Genomic DNA, 24,482 nt, shown 5'->3' with positions numbered 1-24,482 from the left:
CCAAAATGGATTCTCATGGGGAGTAATGTCCAGTGACACGTTCTCCAACATTGGTCACCTATGTACTTGTCTAGGCATCCCCATGCCTATGGGTGTGAGACCCCCATTGCTATCACATAGCAAAAACATAGCACATACAAGTCTTACCGCAATTGTCAATGTCCATTCTTGACATTGCTACGACTTGGGACATTTAATGATGTCGAGAAATTGTGATGCATCATCTCACATCTTTATAGATTAATCACAGTATACATCATATAGACTTCTATCTAGTTTCATCCGATCATTACATTAATAACAAGAAACTAATAGAACGACTTTTTGTAGAATTAAATAACTCTTTATTCAATATGAAATATGATTACAAATGTCAGTGTACAATTTGTCCAATCTGATTGGGTCTAGAGTACCTACACTAACATCTTTGATCTCCCAGCCATCACCCATACCCTCTGCATTTGATTTCAAAATACCAAGGGCGCTCGTGAGGAAGCTTTAAGGAAGCTTCCTCCTCTCACACACATATATATATATATTTACAAAATAACCCCATAATCCTCATTAATTACACCAGAGAACCCCTTAATTCCACTTAGGAATTTTTAATAATGACATATAGGCCCTCCCAGCCTAATTTAATTATCATTAACCCACACAAATTCTTGATTCATTGAAAATTAATAACTGGCATCTACTCGGGAATCTTGATTTCGACTTTGCGCCTGCACGGAACCTTTATTCGACCCGAAAACACTTAAGGGTTGCCTTACTCAGAAAATCGAACCACCCCTAGGGTCCCCTTAGCTTCCAGGAGGTCCCCTCCGCCTATTCGGTATTAGCACCCACTCGGGCTTATACATAATTTATTCCAATAATTATTCCCTGTCGGACCGCTTCTAGCGTCATTAATCTCATCTCGAGACGCTCATCAATCTCTTACCCTCTTCCCTGGAAATCCAAGTCCCGAGGCACTCCCAGCCGCCAATTTGGCAAATTTCATTAATAAATTACTCGAAATTGACTTTTGGCCTTCCCGAACCACCCGAGGCCCTGCCAAAATAGTCAAAACTTATTTATTTACAATACCATGTAATACCGGGTATTACACATGCCTCAAGGGATACATAGACCACCTCTTTCAAGGACTTCAACTGGGCCACCTCAACCTATTAATACCTCAAATGACTCACCTCCTCAAGAGCCATGTGGACCGTCCCTTACTTCAATGATAGATGGTCCTCAACCTGGTAGCACTCCACTGACTCTATCTGACAATATTGGTATTTCTAAAACATTAAGTTGTGGTTGTAATATGGTACTTATTTTGCTTTATATCTACTTAAATAGTGATGTCTATTGTAGGTTCCACTTCTAATGCAACTAGTACAGGCCGAGGTCCGACAAAAGGCAAGGGCTTAAGAAAGATTAACAAAATAATTAAGAAAAAAATGCCTATACATATTTCCATGGATAAAGGATGACCAGTTGATAGGATTGAATCTGCAAAGCTATCAAGTGAGCTTGGTATTATAGCTCGAGACTTTTTTCCCAAGCCAACAAAGTGGAAGGATCTTAAAAACAATCATGATCATTTGACTTCTACATATGACTGGCTTAATGTAAGTAAACTTGTACTCAATTATTTTTTTATCTTTAACGATCACCATTTTGTTTTGTTTTTTTTTTTTAATTTTAATTTAGGTCATTTCAATTATATGTGTAATACCTTAAATTATTTTACTTTTTTTTCTAGATGAGGTTGGACATTATTGATATAGGAGAAGAAGATGTAAGAAAAAAAGTGGAAGATATATTAAAGAATTGAAGTAGGGATCAAAGATATCATCTTCACAAGCATTTTCAAAAATTTAAGACATTAGAAGAAGCAAAACAAAACAAACCCGCTAAGCTTACCCAAGAAAATTGGGATAATCTTTGTGCATATTGGTCAAGCCCCAAGGTTCAGGTGTGTATCGCCTTAATGTTCAAACTCAAATTCTCCACTTTCCTTTTGGTATTTCATATGATTTTGTTCCTGTACAGGAAAGATGTGCGAAGAATAAGAGAATAGGAAAAAAAGAATTACATCTCACAACCAAGGTTCACGAGCCTTTATCACTCTTCGAAATAAAATTATAAGAATTAATTTTATTATTCAATATATATCCTTTGTACAACAAACTTTTTCTTATTGATATAAAAAAATGTAGAGTTTGAACGAGCTTGATGGAGAGGAATGTGATCGAATAACATTTTATAAACGCACTTACTATAGTGAAGGGAAAGGATGGACGAATCCAGCAGTAGAAGCAAATTATGTAAGTTACTTCTTTGGACAACAATTTTACATTCTAATTTCAATAATTGATTACATAAGTTTTGAGGTTTCAGCATTCTAATTCTTATACTTTTGCAGAATGAAATGCAAGAACTTCTTACTCAATCAGTTACTGATGGTACTTCATTAAGTCCATCTGAAATTTGTGACATGGTCCTTGGCACAAAGTCATGATATATCAAGGGACTCGGATATGGACCAAAACCAACAAGAACAACAAACTCAAATACACAAAAAATGTTGGAATTGGAAGAGGACCTTAGACAATCTAAAGCAGAACGGGACCAATTGAAGGAACAATTGAACACTTGATCGGGGCTGTCGAACACCGATAGATTAGATGAATGATGGTTTTGATTTGCAGCAAGGATGCAACCCTAAGTCGTCTCCCAACGAACCTCCAACGGATCTGTCAAAACAAGGTTAAACGGGGGGAAAAGTTTTGATGAAGAAAACAAAAAACAAAATAAGCAAGAACACAAATAATCGAGATGCAATCAATTGCAAACCAACCTTCTATCCCAGTTTTCATCGCCTTCTCAATAAACAATTTGTTTAGTTTTAATCCTCAAATCGAAAATCAGAAAAATCCTTTAACAACCGCCAAAGATTGGAAAGAAAACCAATAAACAGATTTCAGAAACCTCTTAGTTCAATCTATCAGTTTTGATTCCCCTTATTGTACAGATTTGAGACTGATTGAAATACCATTCAAACAGGTTGTTCTTGTTTCTAGTTAAAGCCTCAACCGAGCACAAAAACCTTAGATTCTCAAACAAAGACAATGCATGCATTCATCCAACCGGTATCAACACATACACAGATTTAAGAGAGAACAATGAAGTTAAAACTAAAAAATAGATTTCCATTAAAACCAATGACTCAAACCGGGAACAAGGATGGTATTGCAACTGATTACAGAATCCTTAGCCCTCCATCTTGACAAGAACAATGGCGAGAGGGAAAGTTGGCTGCTGTTCACGCCCTTCCAAAGAATACCTCTTTTTAATCGCCTCTTAAGGTGCTTAAGTAGAGCTTAAGGAGGAAACCCTAGGTTACTGCCACTTCACAGCCGATTTCGGATAGTTTAACTTGCGTTATGGGCTTCGTCCTCTTCATAAGAATTGTAGATTAGGAAGATTATATGAATTTGGGCTTTTGAATCACGTGATTTGGATATCGGACGCCCAAGATATGGCCTTTTAAAGAATCAGCATCTGCGTAGCTTTCCTAATTTTGACCCAACTTCCTAGCTCCGACTTTGAAGTGCTGTTTGAAGGCCCAAACAAACTCGGATTTGGACAAACCATACCATTCCTGAAAGCCCAAGAAGTCCTCTACAGTATCTCTGAAGACATCATCTTCATTCTGGAATTTTATCTTGGCCAAAATACTGAAGGAAGTGCAAGAGGTTAAATCTGCCAAAATTTGCCCTTACTTCTCTATCTCCAATTTCCAAGATATCTCATTGCCATCAAGACGTCTCATGCCCCATCTCATGATCCCATAGCCCTAAACCTGGAAAAATAAAGTAAAATAGTGTGAAGCCCAATTCCTATAAAATAAAATGAAATAAAATCAAGATGAATAAAATGATACAACGAATGTGCAAAAAAGGCTAAATATGAGGGCTAAATAATATGAAAATATGTGCTCTATCAACACTACCATGGAAAAGTTAGAGCAACATGATCTCTTTTTTAAGAGGTTACTTGGATCTGATTTTGACTCTACCGAATAATTTTTCATGGTAAGTGATTTGAATGCTATCTTATTCCTTTTCCTCTTCTTCACATTGTTAATTCTTCATTGTGTATTGTATATGTTGGAATTAGTGGTGTTGTGAATATTGGTAGTTAAGATAAATAATGTAAAATAGGAGGAGCACAAAAGATGCTTAATCATGAAATCTTGGTTGAGATAAATAATGTAAAGTGATTTGATGGTGTATTGTAACGACCCGTTAGAGGGCCTAGTATTTATTTAGAATTAGTTAATTAATTATTGAAGCAATTAATTAAGAGGATTTGCCATTTAATTATTTAATGTGGCAATTTAGAGATTTTATTGAGAAAATAGAATTTAATTATATTTAATTATTGTGAAAATTAAATGCAAGGACGTGTTGGTCATTTACGGATTGGATGTTAATATTCAATTAGTAAATAGAATTATTTTGATTAAGGGATTAATTAACCCAGCCGTGAGGAGGATTCGGATTGAAAGACTCCTAGTTATAATAGGAGAATGAGTTATGGCGTTAGGGCTTCTTAGATCAGTGTATATATATTTTCATAAGCCATATGTTCTTCACGCCGCAAGAACAGAGAGCCAAGAATAGCATCAGTAATTGCGTAGGCAAAGTGTTTTAACAAATCGTCAATCCGATCGATCGTAAGGCAAGTATCCTATATGTAATTCCTTTCATTACAGATTGAAGTTAGTTCGTTCTCAGTTTATTCAAGTTCTTCATTGAGTTTCATATTAATATCAGTTCTAGTGCATGTATATAAATATATATGTGCGTTATAGTGAGTTATAACAGTTCAGTGCATGTTTATATATGTATTTACATGCGTACAGTGAGTACCAGCCAGTTCATGCATGTTCCTTGCAACGTTTTTCATTAGTTATGATTAGTAAATCATCCCTCAAGTTGTTTATATATCAATTGGGATTGTTCTCCCAAGATTTCTTTTGGAATGGTGTAGTGAAGATAAGTTTTGATTCAAGTTATGATCTCTGTTATCGTAAGCTGTATATCTGATAAGAATCCAGTCATTCGAATAAGCCTTGTGTCATTCGAATGAGTTTCAAAGCATCCGAATAAGTTTCAGTGTTATCGTAATGTTTTTCCCTTATAATGTATCAGTCATTCGAATGAGTGCCTTGTCATTCGAATGAGTCCTGAGATATCGTATCATTTGTATGAATTTTTGAGGTTTTTTGACTTTCATTCGAATGAGCCTTGTTGTCATTCGAATGAGCCCTTGAAGATGTGAGTAAGTTGTTGCTTTGTATAGTCTAGCATTCGAATGAGCCTTCTTGTCATTCGAATGATCTTCAAATTGATTCGAATAAGCTTACTGTTGCATTCGAATGAGTCGAGTTTTGCCAGTTCAAAAGTTGAAAATTTTCAAAATTCATTCGAATGAATTTGTGAGTCATTCGAATGAGTCCCAGATCAGATCCGAATAGCCTTTGAATATCATCAGTCATTCGAATGAGCCTTCTGTCATTCAAATGAGTCTCTGTCATTCGAATAAGTTTTCTGCCATTCGAATGAGCTTGCTGAAATCCATTTTTTTCATTCGAATGAGCTATTTTTCATTCAAATTTCCTCCTTAGACTTTCTCAATCATCCAAATAGTATCAAATGGCATCCAAATAGCTTCCAATAAATTCTTGATTCAAGTATTAAATTTAATATAAATATTCAATTATTCAAATATTGAATTTTTATGCCAAGATATGTCAAAATCCAATATGCCATGCCTATACTCAGAAATTTCAGAATATTTGAATCTCAATATTTCTAGTAAAAAATCATATACCATGTTTAGCAGTTCATTATGACATGGTCAGCATTATTTTGTGAGATTATGTGCATACACATTGTATGAGCATTGAGCATGACTTTATATGGAGCACTACATATCGTGTGCCAGCACTTATTTGAGCATTGCATTATGCGCGCCAGGCAGCTTGTCCGCAGGGATCCCACTAGTATCAGTTCAATTATATCTCAGTTATGAGTTGCTCGCCTGATGTCGACCAAGGAGCTAGGGGCATATTGCCCAAAGTATATGCTTACAGTTTTTATGTTTGCAGGACTCAGATCAGTCAGGTATGTCTTACAGTTATGTGGGCCTACGTGCCAAAGTTGCGTACCTGCATTTAGTTTACAGTTTATGTGCATTACATCTTATAATGCCATCCAGTGATTATTATATCTCTTAGTACAAGTTCAGTAAGTATTTTTATCAGTATCGATATTCTTCGATTCAGCATCAGTTATTCTTTCCAGTTTATTACTTGCTGAGCTTTGTAGCTCACCTTGTACTCTTCACCATTCCAGGTCCTAGTGGGGGAGTACCAGATGTGGGGCCTAGCAGCAGTGTCCAGTAGTGTGTGTACGTGGAGCCGCTCAAGACCAAAGATGTCTGGGAGTTGTTAGTTTATTAGTTAGTGCTTGATCAGTTTAGATTTATTTTATATTCCAGTTTAGGGATTTCCCTTAGATGCAACTTATGATTTCAGTTTTTGTTGACTCAGAGTTTTATTATAGTTAATTGTTATATATACAGTATTGGTATCAGAATTCAGTTATCAGTCAGTTTATTTTATTATCCCCAGTAGCACCTCTTCTCGGGCAGTTCTAGGAGAGGGGGTGTTACATGTATTGTATTCATTTATTTACCCATTCTTTTAATTGTTTAATCCTAAAATTTTGAATAAATTAGTTTTGGTTTGGTTGGATCCAAATCTTCCATTTGGACTAAGTTATTTACTTAGTTGGTTAATATTTTTATTGTTGTGGAGTTGGGGATTGAAACTTGAATTATTTGGTGGTTGTTGAGATGTTGGATGAGTGTGATTAGGTGTCTTTAGTTGTGATGTGGATGTGGTGTCCCTTTACAGGTTGGCTAAGTCCAATTTACAGGGGAGACTCTGCCAAAATTTTTATAAAACTTTAGGTAATATAAAAGAAATCTAGGTTTAGGACTTCTAAACTTAGGGTGTTATTCATTTTTGGAATTTCTAAACATAGATTGTGTTTTTGCTTTCTTCTTTTTTTTTGTTTTATCTCCCTTTTTAGGCTACTTAACCATACTGAACTTGAAACTCTCCAAAGCCTAAACTGCTGGTTCAAGTAATAACATAGATGGAGTTATTTTTGGCTTTTACTTCTGATCTACAACTCTAAAATATCCTAGACTAAAATTTTTCAAGTTTCCTACTTTGGGATTTTTCAAGTTTCCTGCTTTGGCATCTTAATTCTATTAGAATTACTAGAGTAATTCTCTCAGTATGTATGCATGACCCTTTCTTTTTCCATCGAAGAGTTGAGTTCAAAAAGTATTTTATTTATTTCTTCTTTTAATTTGTGTTGACTTTTGTTTTCTAGGTTCTTATCGTGCACAAGTAGTAAAGGAAGAAAGCGTAAGCAACAAAAGAAAAAACAAGAAAGACACTTCGAGATACATTTTCGTTGTGTCAATTTTTAACTTTTTATTTTAGAATTTAATGTTGCTATCAATATTACACGTATTGGTTTTATGTACTAGCTATATTCAAAACATGGTGAAGATTGTGGTCGACATTAATTTTATTTTATGTGATTAATTGAATGATTTTGAAGTTATGTATTATATTTTAAATTTCATGTTGTAAGGGTTGGTGTAGGTTTAGAGAAAAATATTATTCCCAAAAAAGGGGATTTTATTTTTTATTTTTGGCTACGAAATTGAATTTAATGATATGGTTTGTTAGTTGTATATAGAATTAATTATGAAAATTGTAGAAAAAAATTAATTTGCTACGAAAATTGGTATGTGAATATCAATTTGCTATGAAAATTGGTATGTGAAAATTAATTTGCTATGAAAATTTATTATGAAAATTGGTATATGAAAATCAATTTGTTACGAAAATTGGTACAATTAGCTACGATTTGTTGTAGTTAAAAATAAGTGTTATCTCTACAATTTGACATTCGTAGTAAAAGCTATGTTATTTGTTACGAAAATTAACATCATCAACCATGAAAATCAGCATCATCACCTACGAGAATTGGTATAATTAGCTACGATATATGTCGTAGTATAAAATTAATGTTTTCTCTACATTTATCGGACTGTAGCGAAAAGTATATTATTCTCTACGAAATTGTAAATTGTAGCTAAATACTATTAGTTACGAGGCTTTGGCTACGATTCACGCTACGAATAAAATTTCGTAGCTGATTGTTTTTTGCTACGAAAATTAGATTTTTAACTATGAAAAATTTCGTAGAGAAAACCGAAATTTGTTGTAGTGTTTTCGTGGGTTTTGAGGTGGTTCGAGGGTGTTTCGAGGGTGGCTGGAAAATCGCTTGTGGTGGCTGGATCGAGACTGATTTTGCTTGATTTGGACCCTTCGGTGGTCGTTTCTGGCACCCAAGGGTACCCTCGTGATTGACTAGGAGAGAGCTTCCAACTAGTGTGATTGGGGGCGAATTCTGGTGCCGGCCGGTGAACTGCTCGTTGGAGAAGACGACGCGCATGCAATGCACGCGCGGCTGCCACACGCAGCACCACTTGCCCGCGCGTGAGGGCATGTGACAACTCAGGTATTTTTGGAATTTTTTTTATTATTTTGAGAAAAATAAATTAGAAATTATGGTGGAGGAAAATTTTGAAAAATGTTGGAGGAAATGATCATTTCGTAATTTTCAAGGAAAATAAGGCTTATGAAAAATAGGAGGAAGTATGGAAAAATTTTCAGAAAATTCTAGAAGATAGGGAATATTGATTTATGAATTATTGTGAAGAAAAATTGAGGAAAAACCTTGAGTAGATATTTATTGGAATTTTGGAGGAGAAATATAAAGGAAATAGGAAGAAAATTATGAAAAATTGGAGAAAATAAATATTGATATACTTTTTGAACAAATATGATGCTTAGGATGCCTTGAAGCTTGATGAGAAGTGACTCGTGCAAAGTTTGAGATTGGCACGCAAATTGAGGCAGAGCATGCTTTTCGAGAAAATTTGAGTTGCGTCCAAAGGTGAGTGGTTCTACCGGAAAAACTTGTTTGTGGCATGTGAATGGTTTACTGTGACTTGTTCAATCCAATTCTTGTGCATATTCTTGTTACTTTTGATCACTTTTGATTTATCGTGAGCGATTGGTTTCGTGCGATGGTTCATCCAAACGATTATTTACATATGCATTGAATTTCGTACGATAAATTGCATACATTGAAATGTTGATTTTATGTTATGCATGTTATGATTTTCGGCATTGGCATGTTATGTGTTGTCCATGTGGGACGTGGGTTGTTAACCTGTGATGTGGCCCTTGAGTGACAACACTCGGGATGCGTGCCGAGGATTGATGCTATGTGACACACTTGGGACGGGGCTGAGACGGACTTCACCCTATGGTACTCAAGTGGCGGGGCTGAGAGTGGACACCACCTCGGTTGTTGGCTCAAGTGACGGGGCTGAGAGTGGACACCACCCCAGGTTCCTTTAAGCAATAGCATTAATACCGAGGTGTCGTTGATTCCGGGGATAATGCTGATGTGATACTCTTGGGCTAGGGTTGCGTTGGGTTTTGAAATACTTTTGAGTAGGAGCGTTGATCAACATATTTTGCACTCTTATTTAGTGGTTCAAGCTTAGCATTTAAGTATTCAATGAATATGATTGCTACTCATTTTGGCCTTAATATTGTCAATATAGGTACACGTTACATGCAAAGCGGACATAGAGCAAAAAGAGTGATTTTGGTGCATGATAAGAGTGAAATAAAGCTTGGAGGCATGGTTGGGTATCGATTTAAAAGAAGCAAAAGAGTATCGAGAGTAAAAGTGGAAGATGATAAAGCAAGAGGCCAAAGAAGAAGGCTAGCGGGCTTATAGCGGAACGCATATCGCTGTAGGACCGCTATAAGATTTAGTTTCTGGATCTCACGGTCTTACAACAGAATGCATACCGTTGTAGGACCGCTTTAGGAATTGCTATCTGGAGCTCACGGGTCTGCAGCAACAAGCATACCGCGGTAGCGTTCTGAACTTCAAATCAAAGCTCGATTTCGGCCCGTCTCCATCCAAATCAATGGAAAACGAGAGTTTTCACTATGCACGACTTTAATAACCTAAAAACCACTATATAAAGACTAATTCTTGAGGATTTTGGGAGTTTTTGGAATGGAAGAGAAGCCAACGGAAGATTGAAGACTCCTCTTGGGTTTTATTTTTCTTTTCTTTCTCAATTCTTTGATATGGATTCCAACTCTTTTCTTTTTCTTTTGATTGAGAGCATGCATAGCTAAGTTTTTATAGCTAGGGTGAATGATGAAACCTCGACTTCTAATGGTTTGATTTAAAGTTATTTGGTTTGCTATTTTCTTATCCATTCGGGTTGATTGTTTGTTATGTTCATAATATTGTTTTGATGCTTGATCACCATTGGAACATATTTGTGATTTATATTGCTTTCGAGAGATTCAATATGGATTAGACATGGTAGCAAACAACATAGGGTCCTATAATAGGTAGAGATACAGTTATGCCCTATGAAATCATTTTGTGATGATCTCCATGATTGAATGCATGTTTATATGTTCGAAGGTTGACTAGAGATAGTTAATCTCATATATATTCATGGAACTGAATGACCATCGAGAGAGGCTTTTGGTTGTGATTGGATCATCGATTTTCAACCTAAGATAAGGAATAGCAAAACCCGAGTAACGAATAATTGAATCATAGAAGGCCGACGGTGGATTCACAAACCCTAGTGCCTTAGTCTTGTGAGTTTTAAATCAAAGGAATTATTTTGTTTGCATCTTTTATTCATAAATTAGTTTTCATTACAGTTGAATTCTTTGTTAATGTGTGTGTTAGGTTAAGGTTAAATAAGTTAGAGTAAACGTCAAAAGTTAGTCCTCGTGGGTACGACACTCTATTCATCACTGTATTACTTGTCTTGATCCGTCCACTTGTGCGATAGAATAGGCTGGACAAGTTTTTGGCACCATTGTCGGGGACTACCTCTTTTGATTATTGCTTTGATTGATATTAGCTTTAACTGTTAAATTTTGTTCTCGTTAGTTTTTGGGCTGAGCTATTTCAATTTTTTGTGTGTGTAGGGATTGAGATAGTTGCATGAGCCGTTCAGAACGTTCGGATATTTGTGAGTTCGATCCTGAGATAGAAAGAACGTTTCATTAAAGACTTCGTGAATAGAGAGCAAAGAGGGAAGAGTAACTGAATAATATGGGTGACAACGCGAATCAACTCGTTCGAATGGTGCAACCCGTTGAAGTCAATGAAAGAGACATTCTGATGGGGGATTTCATGATGCCCCCAGTGATTGAGAATCGATCAAGCATAATCTATCCTTCCTATGGGCATGAAAACTTTTAGTTGAGACCGGATGTGATCAATCTCTTCGCCAACAACATACCTTTTTATGGAATGAGTGAGGAAAATCCACACTATCACTTGTCTCGATTTCTGGAGTATTGTGGGAATTTCAAATATCAAGGAATTAATGGAGAGGCACTCAAGATGCGCCTTTTCCCTCACAGTCTGAAGGATAGGGCTCGAGAGTGGTTAGATTCATTACCACCGGGTAGTATTACTACATGGGCAGATTTGGTACAGAAGTTCACACTCAAATACTTTCCACCGGCCAAAATTACCATGCTTAAGCATGAGATTTCAACTTTTCAGCAAGCTGAGTCTGAAAATTTTCATGAAGCATGGGAGAGGTTCAAGGAGCTATTGAGGAAGTGTCCTAGTCATGGTTTTCCACTACCAGCTCAAATTCACATTTTTTTATGCTGGACTCACTCCTCACAGCCGTTCTATAGTTGATTCTATAGTAGGAGGATCAATTTGAAACAAATCAGTCGGGGAGCTTCATGACCTTTTTGAGACAATGAGTGAGCAGTTGGTGATGTGGCCAGATAGAAACTCACATAAAAGAGTAGTAGGAGTGCATGAGGTGGATGTTAACACGTTGATGTTGGCCAAGATTGATGCATTATCAAAGCAAATGGAAGCCTTAAAGTATACTTCGAATGTTAATATGGTGCAAGGATCACTTCCCATATGTGCAACTTGTGGAGCAATTCATCCATCGCCTGAATGTCCGTTGCTCATAAATCCACCATTCACAGAACAAGCTGCCTATGCACAGAATTTTCAACATCAGCAAAATTTCCAAAGGCATCAGAATAACCCATTCTCACAAACATACAATATGGGCTGGAGGAATCATCCTCTTTTTTCTTATGGTAATACTCAAAACATCTAAAATCCACCAAAATAAGGGCGGCCACAAGAGGAAAAATGAGGATGGGAGGAAGCACTTTCAAAGCTTCAAGAACGATGTAACCGGACAGACGTAGCCATTAAGAATATTGAAAATCAGATTGGGCAGCTAGCAAAAATCCTAACGAAAAGGCAACTGGGCACATGGCCGAGCAATACAGAAGTTAACCCAAAGGAGCAAGTAAATGCAATCACAACAAGGAGTGGGGTGCAACTACCAAAAATTCATGTTAAAAGGCCAGGTGTGGTAAAAGAAAATGGTATTGTTCAGGAGACAATAGATCAACTTGAAATACTTGAAGTAGTAGGTGAACAAGAAAAGGTAATTCCACCGCCGGTTCAGCCATATGTTCCTCAAATTCCATTCCCTCATAGGTTGCGCAAACACAAACTAGACAAGCAATTTGAGAAGTTCCTAGAGGTATTCAAGAAGCTTCACATAAACATCTCATTTGTTGATGCCTTAGCTGAAATGCCTAGCTATACGAAATTTGTGAAGGAAATTTTATCAAATAAGAGGAAGTTGGAGGAGCACAAAACTATTATGCTAACGGAGGAGAGCAGCACTATATTGAAAAACAAACTACCACCGAAACTTAAAGATCTAGGGAGTTTTATTATTCCATGTACCATTGGTAGTTTATTATTTGAACGAGCTTTCTGTGATTTGGGTGCTAGTATAAATCTAATGCCTTACTCTATTTTCAGGAAGCTTGGATTAAAAGAACTAACACCTACCACTATTTCTCTTCAATTGGTTGATAGAAGTATCAAATATCCGAGGGGAGTAGTGGAGAACGTTTTGGTAAAAGTGGATAAATTTATTTTTCCTATTGACTTCTTTGTTCTGAACATCGAAGAAGATTATGACATGCCCTTAATTTTAGGGAGACTTTTTCTTGCCACAGGGAGAGCTTTGATTGATGTCCAACAAGGAACACTTAGCCTTAGAATTTATGATGAGACAGTTACGTTTAATGTATTTAAGGCTATGAAATATTCTAATGGCAATGAAAAAGAAGTCTTAATGAGAGATGGCATTATTGATTTGGTAGAGAGATCTAATGATCCTACAGAAAATTGCATTGCTAACTCTTTTGATGAGCAGGAACAAATTTTGAATGCCAAGAACAAGGTCATGGTCGTGGGCTCTTTGGGAGAGAAGCAAAAAGGTTGTCAGTCTAAAAGAGACAAATTGTGTTATTTGGATGTTTCTTCTTTTTCAAAAGCCAAGCCACCAAGTCATGAAAATGAAAAGTTAGTAAGGGTGTTGAGGGAGCAAAAGAAGGGGATTGGATTGAAAGCTGCTAACATTCAAGGATTAAGTCCATTAATTGGCACCCACAAAATATTGATGGAAAAAGGATTCAAGCCTCCTTGAAAATGGAGACAAAGTCAAGCTAACGACTTTAAACAAGCGCTTATTGGGAGGCAACCCAATTTTCTCACCATTCCATTTAATTGTCATTCTGCATTTGTTTTTATTTTCTTGCCTTTGATTTATTTGATTTTGAGTTAGGTTAGAGTGTCATTTTTTTTTAGGAATTGTTTTGTGCACAAAAACAATGTTGAGGTCATCATAACAGCATGCATACTAGGTGTTTGAAAAAATGCCCCAACCAATGTTCACCTGCACATTGCACCTTAAGTTTGGGACGGGATGGTTCAAGTTTGGGGGAGAGTTTTGGGCAATCATTCAACTCTATATAATTTTGTATTACCTATCCATGATTGAGATCTCATATTTAACCTTGTGCAATGTAGGTATAATTCCAAGCGCGAGAATGCCACCAGAGACTTATAATTTGCCAATCTTTTACAGCAGCAGGCTCCACCACCTCTCGAATACCATTGACTCACTCCGGCAATCATTGCACCAATTCTCCATCCCAGGTACCTTCCTTCCTGTTTACTACTTTTTGAGCCCTTGGGAAAATGGCTCATTTTAAGTTTTGGGGGAGGGTTTTGTTGATCCGATCATGCATGATGTGTTAGCTTACTTGGTTGTAGCCATTTATTCAAAAAATAATAATAAAAAAAAATATGGTTGGATAGCTCTACTAGCAATGATGAACACTACATGGTATTTTTATGATTCGCAGAGTAGTTGATAGTGATAGCCTTACATTGTTTGAATTACTCATATGTCCATGTGAGGACTTCTATTGAGCACGTATGTCAGGTTACACATTGCAGCATAGGTTGAATACACTTACCTAGATGGCTAGTGAACTCTCCCCTTTGACTTAGTATTGCTATTTTCTTAAAAAAAAAAAAAAAAAAGAGAAGTTTGGGGAAGGTCAAGTTGTGGTAGTGTTTACTGAGGAATGTGTTGATTCCGTGCATGTTTAAAATTTGTGTGGAGTGTGTAGACAAACTAACGGAAACTAAGTAATGACCAAAGGCTAGAAATCTTATCCCCGTATTATTATGTCATGCACGCCATATCAATCATCATGTATATATATATATATATATATTCTACACCTCTCTACGTAGCCTAATTGAATTGAGTGATTAAGTCCGTAGGGGTATCTCAACACCTAGTGCCCTAAGGTCATCTGACTTGGGAGTCATTGACTGAAAGCTCGCTACAAGGTTCTTCTAGAAAGCTTAATGGGGAGAGGCTTTGCTAAAAAAAAAAAAAAAAAAAAAAGGAAGGGGCACATGATGATTGTGCTGACACTTATATTGTGGGGGATGAAGAAAACTAGTGGGTTTGACTGCTTGGTACAGGTTGGAATGTCAAAACACTCACAATTGAGAATCTTCACAAACTAAGGTAGCATTATCTCTATCTGGACCCAACTAGACTAAAAAAAAAAAAAAAAAAAACTGAAAGTAACCATAGGATACCTAGGGATTGAATAAAGTATTAAGTTTGGGGGTGAAGTGCAAGTCATAAGAGGCAAAAGAAAACATGACCATTGAAGGGTTGGGTAGCAATAACCTTATGCGTGATAAAGAATCCGACTATGCACACACACACGTCAAGCATGGAATGAGTCTAAAACTATGGTGGAGCATTACTTGATAACTCATTGTGAATTTTAAAAGATACCAAAATCTGAGACTAATGGTAAGGCTATCCAATGTGTGCGTGAGTGATAAACTTGTTCGGGACGACCAAGAGGCTAAGTTTGGGGTTATTTGATCAACATAATTTGCACTCTTATTTAGTGGTTCAAGCTTAGCATTTAAGTATTCGATGAACATGATTGCTACTCATTTTAGCCTTAATATTGTCAATATAGGTACACGTTACATGCAAAGCGGACATAGAGCAAAAAGAGTGATTTTGGTGCATGATGAGAGTGAAATAAAGCTTGGAGGCATGGTTGGGTATCGATTTAAAAGAAGCAAAAGAGTATCGAGAGTAAAAAGTGGAAGATGATAAAGCAAGAGGCCAAAGAAGAAGGCTAACAGGCTTATAGCAGAATGCATATCGCTGTAGGACCGCTATAAGATTTAGTTTCTGGAGCTCACGGTCTTACAGCGGAATGCATACCGCTATAGGACCGCTTTAGGAATTGCTATCTGGAGCTCACGGGTTTGCAACAACAAGCATACCGCCGTAACGTTCTGAACTTCAAATCAAAGCTTGATTTCGGCTCGTCTCCATCCAAATCAATGGAAAACGAGAGTTTTCACTATGCACGACTTTAATAACCTAAAAACCACTATATAAAGACTTATTCTTGAGGGTTTTGAGAGTTTTTGGAATGGAAGAGAAGCCAATGGAAGATTGAAGACTCCTCTTGGGTTTTATTTTTCTTTTCTTTCTCAATTCTTTGCTATGGATTCCAACTCTTTTCTTTTTCTTTTGATTGAGAGCATGCATAACTATGTTTTTATAGCTAGGGTGAATGATGAAACCTCAACTTCTAATGGTTTGACTTAAAGTTATTTGGTTTGCTATTTTCTTATCCATTCAGGTTGATTGTTTGTTATGTTCATAATATTGTTTTGATGTTTGATCACCATTGGAACATATTTGTGATTTGTATTGCTTTTGAGAGATTAAATATGGATTAGACATGGTAGCAAACAACATAGGGTCCTATAATAGGTAGAGATATCGTTATGCCCTATGAAATCATTTTGTGATGATCTCTATGATTGAATGCATGTTTATATGTTCGAAGGTTGACTAGAGATAGTTAATCTCATATATATTCATGGAACTAAATGACCATCGAGAGAGGCTTTTGGTTGTGATTGGATCATCGATTTTCAACCTAAGATAAGGAATAGCAAGACCCGAGTAACGAATAATTGAATCATAGAAGGCCGACGGTGGATTCACAAACCCTAGTGCCTTAGTCTTGTGAGTTTTAAATCAAAGGAATTATTTTGTTTGCATCTTTTATTCATAAATTAGTTTTCATTACAGTTGAATTCTTTGTTAATGTGTGTGTTAGGTTAAGGTTAAATAAGTTAGAGTAAACGTCAAAGGTTAGTCCTCGTGGGTACGACACTCTATTCATCACTGTATTACTTGTCACGATCCATCCACTTGCAGGATAGAATAGAATGCCTAACAATGATAATGGGGTGATTCCCGGGTTCATATGTCGAGATTGTCCCTCTTAAGCAGGATCATGTTTGCAAATGGGTCGATGTGGTCGTGTCTCCCTTAGAGAGATTGCATGTTCCCCGATTAGGGTTAAGTGCTTTGTGGGATTCTCTTAGGGCTAGGGCATGTCAGGATTTGTGGATTTTATATATGATTTTGCATATATTCATGAAAATATTTTTGAACTCTCACTTAGATGATTCAGCATCTAATTTGGACTATGCCCCTGGAATATTCGAACGTTTCAGGTGAAAGCAGTGGTGCTAAGGGAAAGGAGGTCATCGAGATATAGCTGCTATGTTTAGCTTTCGTAGGTTTTTGTCTATGATTACAATGTTCAGAGGTTATGTAATATTTTTATACTAGGGTAACCCGTGCCTAAAGACACGATGCAACTAAAAAAAATAGAACATTGAATTTGAACGCGAAATAATGAAGCATTGAACTCGAACACATACTAAATTAAAAGGCTAAACTCGTTTATATCACGTATTTGAAGATAATGTATATAATTTTTAAATATAAAATTATCAAAAAATGAATATAAACATGACACGGTGTAAACACTAATATTGTAAAAACAAAAATGGTAAACACTAAATAAAAAACAAAAATTAAAGTTATATACATATTAACGTTTTAAAATAAAAAGAAAAAAATTATTAAATTAATATAATAAAACACATCATTAAATGTTCTACAATCTGAACTAATTAAATTTAAAATTAAATATCAAACAATACATACCAACCGTAACCGGGGACCCTTAGAGCCCCCGACCGTTATTGATCATGGGCTTCAAGGGCCCCCGACAACGGTTGATCGGGGGCTCGCTGGTCATTTTGGACCGCCATCTCCCCCCGCCAACCCTCAAATGCCTCACCCCCATCCGTCGTTGCCCCCATACATACCAGCTGCTGGTCACTTTTCTTTAAACAGTTCCTAAAATACATTCAATGCATAGTGGCAAAAACATTTAAACTTTCAACTGTCACCACTGTCATTGATTACAACATATGGGTAAGAACAATTTACATAAGATGACATTTATTATTTTCTAGTGCCATGTATTCACAATTTAGTTACATAATAATATATGAATAGATAATGTGAAATTACCATTAAATTGAATATTTTCTGAACAAATTGAGTATTGATAACCGATTTGCTTGGTTTTGAGCTTAAGTTTGCAAGGTATAATAATAATAATTTTAACAATCAACATAAAATAGTGACATTTTAAATTTGAAATAATTTTACTTTTATTGAAAGAGTCTTACATTAAAAATAATTTTATTTTTATTTTATGAGGAGACTATTTTTTGTTATTTACAATTAAAAGTATCAATATGTAAAACTAAGACTAAAACTATATTATATGGAATTAGTTATTTACAAAAAAATTCTTAATTAAAACTAAAACTATGTTAATTATATGGAATAAAGGTGAAAAACAAAATCTAACATTAAAATTATAAATTAAATATTAAAAAATTTAGCATATCTATAAATCATAACTCATAAATCATCATTTCTGTATATCTACACAACTCAAATGCATTTCACAATCACAAAGATATCCCAAAATATTTAACATATCTATAAATCATAACTCATAAATCATCTTTTTTTTATATCTACACAACTCAAATGCATTTCACAATCACAAAGATATCCCAAAAAATTCATTTACAAAATATAAAAATTAGAAAATCATGTCCAATTGAGAAATTTTTTTAAATAGACACCCAAAAAATCTATTTTTCAAAATATCTTTGGTTTGTTTTTTTATTGTTTTCTTTAACAAAAAAATGACATCCCTTGAATTATTAATAGGCCAATAATTATTAACAGACCAAAATACATTATCTAAAAATTTATAATTTATCTAAAAATTTGTTGATAAACCGAAATACATTAATATTTATGTAATTTATTTTAAAATTTTAAGAAAAAAAGAGGACCGTTAATGTATGAATTCAATTTAATCAATTAGTAAAATTTAATTAAGGAATGCCAATTAAATAATGTTACATAAAATAATGGTATTTACTATTTATATATTAAAAATAATAAAATAGTTCAAATTGTAGAAATTAGCATATGTTTTAAAATATAAAACACAATATGAAAATATATTGTAAATATATTTGTATTAATATTATTAACAAATATAATATGTTTGTATTAATATTATTAACAAATACAATAAGTTTGTATTAAATTAAAATCAAAACTAATTATATAATACTTTTTTGTTAAAGAAAATAGTAAAAAATTATTGTATTATGTTTGTATGTATGTAGGTAAACAATATCCGTTGTTTTAATTTTGTTAGTAATACATAAAAACTAACACAAAATAGAATCACATGGGATAATTCGACACACTCCATTACAAATTCTAACCAGGAAAAAATTTTAACTTTTTCCTCATTTACATAACTACCAACAAAATCTCAAATGAAACTAAAAGAAAAATAACAAAAAATTTCAATACCAAAAAAAGGTAGAGATTGGTATATATATGGGTGTATATATGTGTGTATATATATACACATAGATACAGGTAGAATGCACACACAAAACACACATACATATACATAGTAAACATCACACACACACAGAACACACACAGAACACATGCATATACACAATATATACATAGATACACGCAGAACACATGCACACAACATACACATATTTTTACTTTATCTAATTTGAATAACTCGTGCTTTACTTTATCTACCTTTAAATTTTTGTGTAAAAATATTTTTACACAAATTATAAGTGTAAGATAAAAAAAAAATAAAGTATAAAATAAAAAAAGCGGCCGGGGAGAGGGCATCCCTCCCCGGCCACCCCCTTCCCCTGGTTCCAGACCCCCCCCACCCCCATCACCCAGAAACATTGCTGGCGGCTGCATGTATATCTATATATAGACAGATTGAGAGAGAGAGATGCAATGAAGACAGAGAAATGGGGGCGACGACGGTGGGTGGCAGGGGCGGGGATGCAGGGGCTTTGAGAGACAGAGGGAGAAAGGGAGACGGGCAGAGAGGGAGGATGAAAGAAGAAAATCTATTTACATATACACATACACAAAACACACACATACACCCATTTACATATATATACACACAGTTATTTACACAGAACACACACACCTATTTACATATACACACACACACCCATTTACACAGAACACACACACCCACACATATACATAGACACAAAACACACATACATATATTACATATATATGCGCGCACACACATATATATGTATATGCAGAACACACACACACACACAGACACATACATACGGCGGAGGCGAGGAGGATACAATGGAGCTCGAGTCGGCGGCGATGGAGCTTGAGGCAATGGCGACGTAGATGCAGCTTGACGCGGCGAAGCTTGAGGGAGTGGGAATGAGAGAAAGAGAGAGTCAGTGAGGGACGACATCTTGGCGGGAGGCGACGGCGAAAGCTATGCGGCGGGGGGTAACGGCTATTGAATGGCTGTCGGTGGGGCGACAAGGGGGCTGCGATGGCATGAGTGGGTGGGTGGGTGACTGTGAGAGAGAGAAAGAGAGATGGAGAGAGAGCGGCTGGGCAGAGATGGAGTGTGAGAGGGAAGGGAGGGTTGGCTAGCGAGTGGCTCTACGTGTGTGGGGGTGTTAGCGGGGGATGTTATGGTTTTTTGGGGGAAAAATATATCCTCAAAATTGATCTAAGCCATTGAACTTTTTGAAAATTAATCTCAACCACTGAAAAAATTTCTCCCTCACATTTGTCTATAGATTTCAAAAACCATCCTCTCTTATTATATAGATTTTCATGTGAAACATCGATTTGGTTATTTAACTGTAAAAGGAATTTGTCGGTTATATATCATTGAGATTTAGATCTTGCTTCTGCTGATGTGATAATACCTGCCTTAGTCTATTAATTTAAAAATGCTGAGAAGGTATAATCGGGATTGTCGGGAAATGATTATGATGAGGGTATGTATATCGAGAAAATTATGTTGTGTGTATGGTGTTGAAAAAGAAGAATATATTCTCGAAATCTCGAGGTAATGCGTGTTCTGGGAAAATGGGGTGTTACAATTGGTATCAGAGAAAACTAGCAAAAACCCCGATTGGAGTCTCAGGGGTACTAGTGAAAATTGAGAATGACCGAGTCATTAATGGTTAGTCTGATGTGACGTAATCTAGCTATCAAATTAGGTTTGTAAATAGGTGATAGAAATCATTGAGGTTCAAGTATTAGAATGATTTGGTATTGACCAAGGATCCTTGGGAATGAGAAACCTAGGATGGTTCGATTAGTGTTATTGAAAATAGAGTCTTAGGATTCTGATGATTAAGGTTACCTTTAAGAAAGTGTTGGTGTTTTCCTTTTTCAGATGGTGAAAACTCAACGAATCACGGATCTCAATGAGGAAAATGGTAGTAGCAATCATCGTGGTCTCTCTGTGAGTCACGCCACAAGTAGTCGTCGTAGTCACTCTACGAATTCCGCTACGAGTAATCAACGTAGTCGTTCGACAAATTGTGCCACGAGTGATGGACAACAAGAAGAGCAATTAGGTCATAGGGAGAGTAGATTTGATCGAGTGGAAAAGATTTTTGAAAATATGCTGACTTGCGTAGCAGGAAATGAGCCGCTAAGGCGCACCCCCCATGTGTTGGATTAGTACCGCCGGTGTAACGACCCGCTCCCACTTACGGGCACCACCGGTAAATAATCGACCAGATTACTCACCCGACAAACCATCACTGAAGGGTTGGACTATGTTTCAACAAGAAACGCCCTAGGTGGGAACTAGGCTTCATCTTTCCCTTCGCTTCACTCAGGAATCGGTCCCAATTTAAACAAGAAAACTCAGTGGACCGAGACCCGAAACCCGAGTGAGCTTCACCACTCTTCAGCTCGCCTCAAAGGAAGCTAGAGGTGACCTAGGCACAAAGCTAGCATAACAAACACTTCGCTGATGATGTACCCAGGAAGGCGAAATGGGTCTATGATCAAGCGTGGGCCCCAATAGGAGATAAATCAAAGTCAAGAGCCAAGGAAGACCCACTCGGCCCGGCCGAGTGGCTAACCCCCCCCCCACTCGGCATTGTCGAGTGGGGGTCCACTCGGCATTGCCTAGTGGGAGGCCACTCGGCATGACTGAGTGGGGGCCCACTCAGCATGACCGAGTGGAGGGTCACTCGGTCATGCCGAGTGGCCCCTCCCCCAAACTCTGCCTAACCGAGTGGGGGTCACTCGGCCATACCGAGTGACCCTTTAGAATTAATGATCCAGACGAGTCCCGCTCGTCTCGCCAGTCGAATGGGCCCCGAAATTCTCGGAATGCGCCACGAAAATCTCGCTGAAAATACCGCAAGGTGTCTCTCTCTCCTCCACTATAAATATGAGACCCCACATTCATTTCAAGGTACGCAATTTTGAGTAATTGAAGCACACTTTTCTTATTTTCTCTCGAGATCTGACTCAAGCATCGGAGGATTTACGCAGGGACCCCCACCGGCGTCCTAACGGTGCTATTGTTTTGTAGGCCACTCGTCATCAAGGCTACTCGGTCACCTAGGCCACTGTCATCAAGGTCACTCGTCACTAAGGTCACTCGTCATCAAGGTCACTCGTCACTAAGGTCACTCGTCATCAAGGCCACTCGTCACCAAGGTCACTCGTCATCAAGGCCACTCGTCACCAAGGTCACTCGTCACCAAGGCCACTCGTCACCAAGGTCACTCGTCATCAAGGCCACTCGGTCACCAAGGTCACTCGTTGTTGGAAATGTATGCCCTAAAGACACGTTTTGTTTAATTTATGGTAATGATGTTTCTTTTAGTCAGTTTATGGCACATATATTATTTGCATTTAATTGTTGGAAAAGTGTCCATGCTATTAAGTAAGTGATTCATGTGATGGGTCGTTCTTCACAGTTAGGCATGAATCATGGGTACTTAATGAGCAAGAAAATATTACTCTTGATCTTTTGATAGAACTGGGCATTCTATCATGATAAGATCATTGTGCAATAGATCCTAATGGAGGATGGCTTGCCTTAGCCAGTAAACAGTCCGTTTACTCTATTTGTACAAGTGCATTCGGAATGCGTAGAGTGGACCTGTGATAGAAGCTAATGACAAAGTACTAATTATCATGGAGCTAGTCTATCACTGCTACTACGTGGACGAGTACTCTAATACTTGAGTATTAGTTGGTGGTCTAGTGCACCTAGAGCTATATTCTTAGATTCACTGTAGGTGAGGTCTATCAAAGATCAATAACCTTTTGAGTTGGGAGTATGGTTTCTAATTAGCTAAGACAGACTAATACAAGATAGTTTCTGTGATTCACCCCCTTGTGATTGTCCAAGAATAATCAAATAATCCAGGGCCCTGGGAACATGACTTAAGAGTGTGTGCTTCTGGGTAGCTCCCAGTGATAAGCAAGTACATTCGAGTAGTCACGGATTATTGGACTAGTGATCTAAGGATGGTAGAAATCATTTAGAGAGGTGTTAGTACATTATTCCTTTCTAAATGATGGGTGTTACGCAAAGGGGTATTTTCGTCATTACACTAGTAGGTCAAAGACATTGCATATGCAAAATTATTCGTGGGGTCAGTGTTACCATATGGTGATAGTTGGAACACTTAGAATGACAAAATATAGCTACTAGGTAGCAGGGATATTTTGGTCATTTTAGTAGCCGTGAATAATTTATCTTTTGGTCCCTGGGGTAGCTCGATATAACTCATGTATTATTTAATACATTTGGCTTGTTGGATGAATTACATTGAGAGAGAATTATTTTATTCAGAATGGTCCATAATTAATTGGGCTAGAATAAAATAATAGTTCATTAGTCTTTAATTAATTAATTGGGCTAACCCAATTAGAAAATTAATTAAATGGACTTGGCCCACTAGGGTTTGGCCCACTAGGGTTTTAACCCTAATGTCCTCTCTATATATATTCTCTCTTTGTGAGTTTTTCATCCAAGGTTTTATTTTTTACTCTTCTTCACCGAAAGAGAGGCCACGAGTTCGAGTCATACTTTGGAAGATCGAAAGAGAGCCTTCAAGTTCTGATGCGAAGGAGCCGAAGGATTGCAGGACAGCCGTCGTCTCCACCACGAGAAGAAGCTCCCGCGCATCCTCCGCCTGTCTCCTCATTCCGTCCGGTAATCTGTAGGAAAAGTAAGTTTCCTAGATTCTAATCAATACGAGGAACGTTCTTTTTTTAAAAAAAACCGCTTCCGTTGCATGCTATGTATCCTCGTTAATGATCCTTCACTTGTCACCAAGGTCACTCGTCACCAAGGCCACTCGGTCACCAAGGTCACTCGTCACCAAGGCCACTTGGTCATTTCAGGTCACCTGATCATTTTAAGTCACCTGATCATTTTGGGCCACCAGATCATCAGCCCACCAGATCATCAGCCCTATCAGATTATCAGATCTGGACCTTTATCAGATCCAATTGCTTGTCAAGAT

The 24,482-nt window shown here is 36.8% G+C and overlaps 1 long non-coding RNA gene and 1 other non-coding gene across 2 annotated transcripts in view; one reads left to right on the top strand and one right to left on the bottom strand.

The window, feature by feature from the left end:
- LOC127804216 (uncharacterized) overlaps nucleotides 1-24,482 on the top strand; it is a 90,208-nt gene that overhangs the window by 17,570 nt on the left and 48,156 nt on the right. The window lies entirely within an intron of this gene.
- On the bottom strand, nucleotides 11,757-11,863 carry LOC127805368 (small nucleolar RNA R71). The gene has a single exon (XR_008024104.1). It is a non-coding gene; the product is annotated as a small nucleolar RNA R71 (small nucleolar RNA).

The sequence above is a fragment of the Diospyros lotus genome, chromosome 6 (assembly GCF_014633365.1).
Source record: "Diospyros lotus cultivar Yz01 chromosome 6, ASM1463336v1, whole genome shotgun sequence".
Taxonomy (NCBI): Eukaryota; Viridiplantae; Streptophyta; class Magnoliopsida; order Ericales; family Ebenaceae; genus Diospyros; species Diospyros lotus.
Note: the sequence above shows the minus strand (reverse complement) of the source record. Positions and strands in the feature narration are given on the sequence as shown.